We start from the raw sequence: 12,862 nt of genomic DNA, 5'->3' as shown, positions 1-12,862 counted from the left end.
AATGATAAAGGGGCTAATTCAGCAAGAGGATATAACAATTTTAAATATATATGCACCCAACACTGAAGCATCCAGATATATAAAGCAAATATTATTATAGCTAAGGAAAGACATAGGCCTCAATACAATAATAGCTGGTAAGAATTCAACAACCTTACTTTCAGCATTGGACAGATCTTCCAGACAGAAAATCAACAAAGAAACATCAGACTACAGTTAATCTATAGTATAGACCAATGGACCTAATAGATATTTACAGAATATTTTATTCAACAGCTGCAGAATTCACATTTTTTTCTTCAGTACATGAATTATTCTCAAAGACCATATGTTAGGTCACAAAACAAATCTTAAACATTCAAAAAAATTGAAATAATATTAAGCATCTTCTCTGCCCACAATGAAGTAAAATTAGAAATCAATAACAAGAGATATTTGAAACTATATAACTACATGGAAATTAACAATATACTTCTGAATGACCAGTGGGCCAATGAACGAATTAAGAAGGAAATTGAAAATGTTTTTTGAAACCAATGATAATGGAAGCACCACATACCAATACCTATGGGACACAGCAAAAGCAGTAATAAAAGGGAAGTTTATAGCTATATGTGTTTACATCAAAAAAGAAGAAATGCTTCAGATAAAAAAACCTAATCATTCATCATAAAGAATTTGAAAAGCAAGAGCAAACTAAAATCAAAATTAATAGAAGAAAAGAAATAATAAAGATCAGAGCAGAAATAAATGAAATTGAAATGAAGAAAACAATACAAAAGATCAAGAAAACAAAAGCTTGGTTTTTTGAAAAGTTAAACAAAATTGACAAATCTTTAGCCAGATTAAGAAAAAAAAAAGAAGATACAAATAAAATCAGAGATGAAAAAAGAGACATTATAACTGATACTGCAAAAATTCAAAGGATTATTAGTTGCTACTATGAGCAACTACACGACATTAAATTGGAAAATATAGAAAAAGCAGACAAATTCCTAGACACATACAACCTAGCAAGACTGAACCAGGAAGAAGTCCCAAACATGAACAGACCAATAACAAGAACAAGATCGAGCCATAATAAAAAGTCTCTCAGTAAGGAAAAGCCCAGAATCCAATGGCTTCACTCCTGAATTCTACCAAACATTTAAAGAACTAATACCAATCCTACTCAAACATTTCCAAAAAATAGAAGAGAAGGGAATACTTCCAAACTCACTCTATAAGGCTAGTATTACCCTGATACCAAAACCAAAGACACATTAAAAACAAAAAAAAGAAAACTACGGGCCAATATCTCTGATAAATATTGATGCAAAAATCCTCAACAGAATAACAGCAAAGAGAATTCAACTCTACATTAAAAAGATTATTTATTATAACCAAGTGGGATTTATTCCTGGTTAGCAAGGATGGTTCAACATATGGAAATCAATCAATGTGATACAACATAACAACAGAATGAAGGAAAAAAAACCCATATGATCATTTCAATTGATTCTGCAAAAGTATTTGATAAAATTCAACATCCCTTCATGATAAAAACCCTCAAAAACTGAGTATAGAAGGAACATACCTCAACATAATAAACCCCAGATATGACAGACCCAAACTAGTATCATACTGAATGAGGAAAAACTAAAAGCCTTTCCTCTAAGATCTGGAACACAATAAGGATGCTGTTTTTCCATTGTTATTCAACATATCATTGGAAGTCCAAGCTAGAGTAATCAGATGAGAAAGAAATAAAGGGCATCCAAATTGAAGAAGAAGTCCAATTATCCATGTCTGCAGATGATATAATCTTATATTTGAAAAAAAAACCTGAAGACTCCACCACAAAACTATTAGAGCTGATAAACAAATTCAGTAAATTTGCAGAACACAAGATCAAAACACAAAAATCAGTAGTATTTCTATATGCCAACAGTGAACAATCTGAAAAAGAAATCAAAATGTAACTCATTTACAAGAGCCACAAATAAAATTAAATACCTAGGAATTAAGCAAAGAAGTAAAGGATCTCTATAATGAAAACTACGAAACATTGATGAAAGATGTTGAAGAGGACAACAAAAAATGGAAAGATATTTTATGTTCATGGATTGGAAGAATCATATTGTTAAGATAATCATATTGTTACTACCCAAAGCAATCTATAGATTAAATGCAATTCCTACCAGAATACCAGTAATATTCTTCACAGACATAGAAAAGACAATCCTACAATTTACATGGAACCATGAAAGACCCAGAATAGCCAAAGCTATGCTAAACAAAAGAACAAAAGTGAAGAAATAACATTACCTGACTTCAAATTATATTGCAGAGCTATAGTAACCAAAACAGCAGGGTACTGGCATAAAAACAGACACATAGACCAAAGGAACAGAGTAGAAAACCCAGAAACAAATCCACACACGTACAGAAAATTCATTTTTGACAAAGATACCAAGAACATACACTGGGGAAAAGACAGTATCTTCAAGAAACGGTCCTGGGAAAACTGGATATCCATATGCAAACGAATGAAACTAGACTCTGATCTCTTGCTGTATACAAAAATCAAATCAAAATGGATTAAAGGCTTAAACCAAGACTTCAAACTGTGAAACTACTATAAGTAAACATTGAGGAAACTCTCCAGGACATTGGTCTGGCAAAAATATTTTAAGTAATACCCCACAAGCACAGTCAACCAAAGCAAACATGGACAAATGGAATCACATCAAGTTAAAAAGCTCCTTTACAGCAAATGAAACAATCAACAATTTGAAAAGACAGCCCACAGAATGGGAGAAAATATTTGCAAAGTACTCATGTGACAAGGGATTAATAACCAGAATATATAAGGAGCTCAAACAACTCTACAGGAAAAAGTCTAATAATCTGATTTTTAAATGGGCAAAAGATTCGAATAGACATTTCTCAAAAGAAGACATACAAATGGCCAACAGGCATATGAAAAGTTGCTCGACATCACCGATCATCGGAGAAATCCAAATCAAAATTAAAATGAGATATTATCTCACCCCGGTCAAAATGCCTTCTATTAAAAAGATAGGCAATAACGAATGCTGGCAAGGATGTGGAGGAAAGGGAACCCTCATATACTGTTGGTGGGAATGTAAATTAGTACAAGCACTATGGAGAACAGAAAGGGAAGGAAAGAAAAGAAAGGAAATCAGTATATCAAACAGATAATTGCATATCCATGTTTGTTGCAGCACTGTTCACAATAGCCAAAATTTGGAAGCAAACTAAGTGTTGATCAACAGATGACTGGATAAACAAAATGTGGTACATAGATACAAGGGAGTACTATCTGGCTATAAAAAGGAATGAGTTCCAGACATTTGCAACAACATGGGTGGAACTGGAGGTCATTATATTAAGTAAAATAAGCCAAGCACAGAAAGACTAATATCGCATGTTCTCATTTATTTGTGGTATCTAAAAATTCAAACAACTGAACTCGTGGACATAGAGAGTCCAAGGATGGTTACCCAGAGGCTGAGAATGGTAGTGGGAGGGTGGAGGGGAGGTGTGGATGGTTAATAGGTACCAAAACAAAAAAAAAAAAATTGAAAGAATGAATAAGACCTAGTATTTCATAGCACAACAGGGTGACTATAGTCAATAAAAATTTAAATGTACATTTTAAAATAACCAAAACAGTATATTTGGATCATTTGTAACACAAAGGATAAATGCTTGAGGGGATAGATACCCCATTTTACATGACGTGATTGTTAACGCACGCATTGCATGCCTGTATCAAAATATCTCATGTATCCAATTTATATATGCACCTACCATGTACCCACAAAAATTAAAATACAATTTTTTTTTCAAAACCAGATATATATCTTAAAAAAGGTAAACTGGCTTATTTTCCCTGCCTTTCATAAATTTTACTGATAGCTTCAGGCTGTATTCCCTCAAAGTGTGACCTAGGAAATCCTGCATGAGATTTACCTGGGAAACTGGTGAAAACTGTAAATTTCCAGGCCAATTTTAGGTACTGGAACCCAGGCATCAGCATATTAGAAGTTACCTCAGATGATTAATGGTGATACTGAAGGTTGAGAATCTCTAGGCTTTATTTTTTAAAATAGTTTCTATTGTATATATTTAAGGTATACAACATGATGTTTTGGTATACTTATCGATAGTAAAATTGGCTTTTTGAAAACAAACCACATCTCATTTGAGTTGGAGAGTTCTAAAGAAGACTCAGATCCAGAATTGTTTAGTAAACAAAGATAAACAACTATGCAAAACTTACCAGTCCACATGATTTTTCTCAATTTTATTCAACGTAAGCAACATTTTCTTAGCATTTTGTGAGTCACTAAATAAAAATAAACCAGACTCAATGTCCTTGACCTCATAGTGAAGGAGATTGAAAGTTTTATTTTAGATGCTAGGCATCTAAAGCTGAATAAACTTCTTTCTACGTAATAGTTCACTATCCAAAATACTTTTATCAGTGGGAGATAAGAGGTGTTGAAAAAGCATGAAGCAATTACCACAAGGAATTCAAGTGCTACTGAGGGTCTATGAGACTGTGCCAATCTGAATTCTTCTAAAGTCATTGATTCTGTTTGTTGTTGTTTTTAAGTCAGTTTTATTGAGATATAATTAGTGAGTAGTAAAATTATTAATAACTCCTGGAGGTACAGTTCTTGAGATCTGACAGTGTATGGAGTTATGTAACCACCACCACAATCAATATATAAAATATTTTCATCTTAAAGAATTTGCTCATGAACCTTCATAGCTCATCATCTCTCTCCACTCCCAGAGTCTGGCAGCCCCGATCTGTCCTATACCTAGTGTTTGCCTTTTCCAGAAAGTCACATAGTTGAATTAGGCGGTATTTTACCTTTTCAGTCTGGCTTCTTTCACTTTGCATTATGCTTTTGGATTGTCCATGGTGCTAGGTACATTGGTAGGACATTTCTTTTTATAGCTTTTATACCGTATGTTATGAGTATACTAAAATTTGTGTATGCATTCACCAGGTAATGGTATTTGAATTGTTTCCAATTTTTGGATATTTAACTGTAGCTGCTGTAAATGTTTGCCTAACAGTCTTTATGGAGATACGCGTTTTCATTTCTCCTGAGTAAATACCTAAGAAGAACATTGCTGAGTTATAAGGTTCAGATGGAGCAGGGATGCTCTTAGAGGGCTGTGGGACTCCCAAACTAAACATGGAAATAAAGGAAAATCTTGAGTTCCTCCAAAGGGAATTCCAGGCACTTAGTGAGCTCTGAGAAGTAAATGAGCAGCTTGTTAAACAAGAAGGTAATCGTAGCTTAAAATAGCCAAGGAAGTTAGAATCATGTGATGTTAGGCCCTATGAAAACTAAAGAGAACACCTTAACAAATGCCCCTGAGTTGTTTTCCAAAATCTCTGATTCCCTCCAAGCGGATCCACTGGCGTGTAGACCTCAGATAAAAGGGAACAGAGGACTGAACTGTGACCACTGTTTGTTGTAAATTTCTTTCTGAAGGGACTGAAAGTCACATCCATGAGCCAGAGCTAACAGTCTTTTATGATGACCCCAAATTTTTTAACAAAGCTTCTCTTCCTTAGCTAATTCAAATCAGCAAACCTTTGAATTTACCTACGACCTGTAAGCCCCCGCTTCAAGATATCCTGCCGTTATAGGCCAAACCCATGTGTACCAATTTACAATTTTGTCGGTAACTTTTGCTTTCCTGAAATTTATCCCTGCTTTAAAACATCCGACCTGAAAGCCGCTGGGGAGGTTGAGTCTTAAGCGTGAACTTCCCTATTTTCCTTGCTTGGCACCCTACAAATAAACATACTCTTTTCTCCCACTGCAACCTCAGTGTGGATGTTTGGCTTTACTGCACCAGGCCAGTTTGGTTTGGTAAGAAGGTAAATATGTGTTTAAATTTTGAAGAAACTTCCAAATATTTTTTCAAAGTGGCTGCAGCATATTTCATTCCCACCAGCAATGTTTGAGAGTTTCTGTTGCTTTACATTCTTGTCAACACTTTATATTGGCATTTTGTTTTAAAATAGCCCTTCTGGCTGATCACTGTGGCTCACACCTGTAATCCCAGCACTTTGGGAGGCCGAGGCAGGCTGATCACAAGGTCAGGAGTTCAAGACTAGCCTGGCCAACATGGTGAAACCCCATCTCTACTAAAAATACAAAATTAGCCGGGCATGGTGATGAGCACTTGTAATCCCAGCTACTCGGGAGGCTGAGGGAGGCAGAGGTTGCAGTAAGCTGAGATCACACCACTGCACTCCAGCCTGAGTGACAGAGTGAGACTCTGTCTCAAAAAAAAAAAAAAAAAAAAAGCCATTCTAACATGTGAGTAATGGTATCTTTGTTTTCCATTAGAGTTTGTCTAATGTCTATTGATGTTAATCACATTTTCTTGTGCTTATTTGACACATATCTCTTTTGTAATGAAAAGTTCATTCAAATTATCTGCCCATTTTGGTTTAGGTTGTTTTATTATTGTTAAAATATGGCAGTTGTTTACATATTCTGAATATTAGTCCTTTATCAGATTTTTTTTTTTTTGCGAATATTTTCTCCAAGTACTGACTTGTCTTCTTTTAACAGGGACTTTCAAAGAGTAGAACATTTTAATTTCAACAAAGTCTAATTTATTTATGTTTTCTTTTATGGTTTATGTTTTTTGTGTCCTATCTTTAGGAAACTTTGCTTAACCTACAATCAAAAAAGTCTTATGATTTTTGATAGAAGTTTTATTAGAGTTTTAGGTTTTACAATTAGATATAGGGTCTACTTTGAGTTAATTTTTATAAATGATGTGAGGTATAGGTTGAGATTCCTATTTTTTTTAATATGGATGCACAATTTTTCCAGTAACATTTGTTGAAACGCTACCATTTGTTCTGAGAAAAGAAAAATAGCTCAGAGCAGTCTGAGCTACGTGAAGTTTGCAGTATTTATCAGGCCCAGAGAGACAGGAGTATGGAACTTTAATAACCTCTTACATGCTGAACTCTTGCCCAGGGAAAATTGTTTAAAGGCATTTTGTTCCTGACTGGCTGCCTTAGCCATTATCTTTATGTACCTGAAATTTGTGATACAAAGAACAATGCATAACCCATCCATCGCTTGTGTTGTTATTACTATTATTATTATTACTGAGACAGAGTTTCACTCTTGTTGCCCAGGCTGGAGTGCAATGGTGCCATCTCTGCTCACCACAACCTCCGCCTCACGGGTTCAAGCGATTCTCCTGCCTCAGCCTCCCAAGTAGCTGGGATTATAGGCATGCGCTACCACGCCCGGCTAATTTTGTATTTTTAGTAAAGACAGGGTTTCTTCATGTTGGTTAGGCTGGTCTTCAACTCCCGACCTCAGGTGATCCGCCCACCTTGGCCTCCTATAGTGCTGGGATTATAGGCATGAGCCACCATGCCCAGCCGCTTGTGTTATTTTAATGTAAATTCTTGGCAAGCACTTTAATAACTGCATCTTCCTTTTTCCTTAAAACCCCACTGCTGTTAATTGTATATTATTTACGGAAATTAGAGTGTATGCTCCCAGATGGCTATCCTCAAGCTTTGAGTTTTAATGAACTCCATACTCAATTTTATTTTCTGAATCTCATTATTAAAGTTAACAGTTCATTGAATAGTTTATGAATGGTTCATTGAGAGTTCCTTGGTATATTTGTCAAAAATCAGTTGATCATATACGTATTGGTCTATTTCTAGGCTATTTTTTTCCCATTCGTCTATGTATCTACCCTTTGCTAATGCCTTGCTGTCTTTACTACTCTAGTTTTTTAGTAAGAATTGAAATTAGGCAATGTTAGTTCTCCAATTTTGTTGTTTTTTATTTGGTTCTTCTATCTCCTTTGTTTTTTACCATAAATTTTAGAATCCACTTGTTGATACAAAAAATCCTGCTATCATTTTCATTGGTATTGTGTTGATAACATAGGTCAATTTGGGATAGAACTGACATATCTAAGAATATTAAGTTTTTTTGTTTTTTTTTTCGACGGAGTCTTGCTCTGTTGCCAGGCTGGAGTGCAGTGGTGTGATCTCGTCTCACTGCAACCTCCACCTCCCGGGTTCAAGTGATTCTCCTGCCTCAGCCTCCCAAGTAGCTGGGATTACAGGCACGCACCACCACGTCTAGCTAATTTTTGTATTTTTAGTAGAGACGGGGTTTTATCATGTTGGCCAGGAAGGTCTCAATCTCTTGACCTTGTGATCTGCCCGCCTCGGCCTCCCAAAGTGCTGGGATTACAGGCGTGAGCCATCGCACCTGGTGAAATATTAAGTTTTACAATTAATGAATCTGGCTTATCTCACCATTTATTGAAGTTTTATTTGATGTTTATTTATGTTGTATAATTTTTAACATACAAAATATCCACAAACATTATGAGATTTACCCTTAAGTAGTTCCTTTTGGAAGGTATTACTTTAAATATTACTTTTAAATTACAGTGCACTTTGCAATTATTTCTAGGTAGCATATAGAAATACAATAGAATTTTTGGTGTGTCTGCTGACTTTATATCCTACAACTTAGCTGAACTCAGTAGATCTACTGTTCTTAGTACAGATCATTTGGGATTTCTACATAGACATATTATCTGAAAATCAAGGCAGTTTTATTTATACATTTCCAATCTGTGTGTCTTTTATAAATTTTCTTTTTCACATTACTGTGCTGACTAGGACTTGCCGTATGATGTTGAATAGCAGTGGTGAGAGCAGATACTCCTGCCTTTTTTCCAATCTTTGGGGTAAAACCTTCAGTCTTGCACTCCTAAAGTATGATGTTAGTTGTTGGTTTTCAAAAATGTCATATATAAGCTTGAAGAATTTCTCTTCTATTCCTAGTCTGCTGAGAGGTATTATGAAAGAATGTTGAATTTTGCCAAATGCATGCTTTTCATCTGAGATGATTCTATGGTTTTTCTTCTTCTGTCTGTTGATATGGCGAATTACATAACTCATAATTCCACCAATCCCAGAAATAAAAACCATCTGTATTTTCATAAATTTCCTTCCAGTCTTTAATCTCTAAATATAACTTATTGACTAAAATAGAAAAATAGTATTATATAATAATAATAATAATAGTATTTACATACTTCTTTCTCAACATTTTATTTGAGATATTCCATGTTATTGAACTTTAAGGACACAATTCTTATGGCTGAATAAAAGCCCATCCTATGTATGTGACATAATAATCATTATAAAAAATCATAATTATAATAATTCAAATAATTAATAACTTTTTGCACCAATTACTGTTAAGTACCATTGCATATATCAATATTTTACCCTAATAAGTCTGTGAGGCAGGTATCATTATTATGATGATGGTTATGCTAATTTTAGAGCTAAGAAAACAGACACAGAGAAGTTAGAGACCTCTCTCAGGGTCTCATAGCTAGTAAGTGGTGGAACCTGACTTCTGGCTCTGTAGACAGTAGTCTTTTCTACATTATACTGTTTATATTATCACTATACAGTACATATATTCTTACTGTAGCACTGCCTAATAAATAATGCTATGCTAAATACAATTGATATTAATTCTTTACCTGTATATATCACTATATTTTCAGATTCATAAATTGGGGTTAAGAGGTCAAGGTTTTGGGTCAAAAGATATAGATTCTTCAAGGAGACTCGATGCATACTGCTTAATTTCTTTTCTAAAATTAGTTCCATCAATATTTAGGAATACTGCAATCTAACAAAGATCAGTTATTTTTATTTTGTTAATTTTTGATAGGTGAAAAATAACAGGATATTTTTTCATGTTTAATGTTTCTTATGTTTGTTATTCATTTGTGTTTATGTTTCCTGTCTATTATTTGTGATTTTTCCAATATTTAGTGTGTTCAGATTTGAGTAAAAATTTTATGTATCAAATTAAAAATTTGTTCTCAACATTCTGTTTCACATTTTCTTTGCTTGTTCTTTATGTTTTCTTCTTATTTTTTTGGACAATGGTTTTAAAGTCAAATAAATTTTTCATTTGCATCTTATTCCTCATACAGATGATCAGAAGTTCTTCGCTGAGTCAGTATTAGATCACATATATCTACATATTTTATTCAAGTATTTCATAGTTTTAAAAAATTAATGTAAAATTTATCAAATTGTATGAATTGAGAAAGTAATTTGGCTTTTTCCTAAATAACAAATCAATATTCTGGTATCATGATTCTATAATTTTCTCCCTAATGAATTTATGACAATTTTATTTCCTCCCCAGCCTTATTAAGGTATAATTGACAAATGTAAATTGTGTATATTTATAGTATATAAAGTGAGATTTTGATATCTGTGAACATTGTGCAATGATTAAATCAAGCTAATTAACATATCTCTCATGTCACATACTTATCATTGTTTTGTAGTGACAATATTTAAGATCTACTCTTTTAGCAATTTTCAAGTATACAATACATTATTATTAACTACAGGTACCATGCTGTGGAATAGATCTCCAGAACTTATTCCTCCTATCTAACTGAAACTTTGTACCTTTTGACCAACATTTCCCCATTTCCCTCCACCCTACACTTCAGCCCCCGGTAGCCACCATTCTGCTCTCTGCTTCTATGAGTTCAACTTCTTTAGATTTCACATATATATGGAATCTTGTAGTTTTTGTTTTTCTCTGCCTGATCCGTTTTACTTATGATATGTCCTCCGGGTTCATTCATGGTATCACAAATGACAGTTTCCTTTTTTAAGACTGAATGATAACTATTTTATCACACACACACACAGACACACACACATGCACACACACACACACACACCCCACATCACATTTTCTTGATCTGTTCATCCATCAGTGGATATTTGGACACTTAGGTTGATTCCATATCTTATTCCATATGTGAATAATGCTACAATGAACATAGAAGTGCAGATATCTCTTAGAAATACTAATTTTATTTCCATTGGACATATATCCACAAGTGGTATTGCTGCATCATATGGTAGTTCTATTTTTAATTTTCTGACAAAGCTCTATACTGTCTTCCATAATGGCCATATTACAGCTTTATCTTATATTGAATGATTATATATGCACAGACCCATTCATGGAATCTCTATTCTGCTCTGCTGATCTGTTACTACTTTAGAAAAGCAATACAGTGTGGAACAATCTGAGTTCAGACCTGGTATTGCCACTGTTATATGACCATGAACATGTTACTTAACCTCTCTGGGCCTGATTTTCCTAATTTAAATATGATTGTTTTAAACATTAAATGAAAGAAAAAGTACAGATAGCACTTAGATTAATGCCTGGCACATAACAAGCTCTTAGAATACCTGTAGATTTTTCTAATTTCTTTACTATGCACTATGTACAATTTTAATTATTATAGCTGTAGCAAAGACTCCTAATTCTATTTCCTTTCTGCAACATGCCCAGCTAATAGCTTTATGGCCAATTTGATGTTCTGAAAAATGGTATAAAAGTAGTCTTCCGAAAACAGTCCTCATGGGAAAGGAAGATTGCAAATTTCACCCCTTCTACCTAAACTCCTTATTTCATAATAAAATAAAAAATATATATGGCTGAATAGTCAGCAACCCTCTTGGCCCAAGAGGTGAGGATGGATGTCAAGAGCTTGGATGATGATGCAAAATGGGAACAAACTTGCTAGCTTATGGTAATGGAGCTGCCTGGACTCTTCCATTTCTCTCTGAATTTCTACATGGAAGAATACGCCTTTGTACTTTTCACACATTATACTAGAGTTTCTATCAATATCTCATTTTTAATGATATGGTTGAGTCCCAAAATCAATATAAAATGCTTATTTTTATGTTGAAGTGTTTTGAGCTTAAAGCTTGTTTTTTTTGCATATACTCATGGAGTGCAAGTGCAACTTTACTCCATTGATATATTGCATTGTGGTGAAGTCAGTGCCTTCAGTGTATCCATCGCTGAAGCAATGCATATTGTACCCACCAAGCAACCTCATATCATCCATCTCTTTCCACTCCTCTACAAACTTCGAGTCTCCATTGTCCACCATGCCACATTCTACTTCCATGTGTACATATTATTTAGCTCCCACTTGTAAGTGACAACATACAACATTTATCTTTCTGTGTCTGAGTTCTTTCTCTTAAGATAATGGCATCCAGTCCCATCCATGTTGCTGCAAAAGACATGATTTTATTCTTTTTCATCACTGAATAATATTCTATTATGTATATACACCACATTTTCTTTATCCAATCCTACAATGATGGACACTTTTGTTAATTCTATATTTTTGCTATTGCAAATAATGCTGCAATAAACATAACAAGTGCAGGTATCTTTTTGATACATGATTTCTTTTCCTTTGGGTAGATACCCAGTAGTGGGAATGCTGGATCATATGGTAGTTCTATTTTTAGTTCTTCATGAAATCTCCAGGCTGTTTCCATAGAGGTTGTTCTAATTTACATTCCCACTAATAGTGTACAAGAGTTCCTTTTTCTCCACATCCTCTCCAACACCTGTTATTTGTTTTTTCTCTTTAATAATAGCCATTCTGATTGGTGTGAGATGATATCTCACTGTAGTTTTAATTTACATTTCCCTGATGGTTAGTGATATTGATTTTTTTTTTTTTTTTGAGATGGCGTTTCACTCTTGTAGCCCAGGCTGGAGTGCAATGGTGTGATCTTGGCTCACCGCAACCTCCACCTCCCAGCTTCAGGCGATTCTTCTGCCTCAGCCTCCTGAGTAGCTGGGATTACAGGCATGCACCACCACGCCAGGCCTAATTTTGTATTTTTAGTAGAGACAGAGTTTCTCCATGTTGGTCAGGCTGGTCA

Source organism: Nomascus leucogenys, chromosome 4, assembly GCF_006542625.1.
Source record: "Nomascus leucogenys isolate Asia chromosome 4, Asia_NLE_v1, whole genome shotgun sequence".
NCBI lineage: Eukaryota > Metazoa > Chordata > Mammalia > Primates > Hylobatidae > Nomascus > Nomascus leucogenys.
This window is presented reverse-complemented; position numbering follows the sequence as displayed.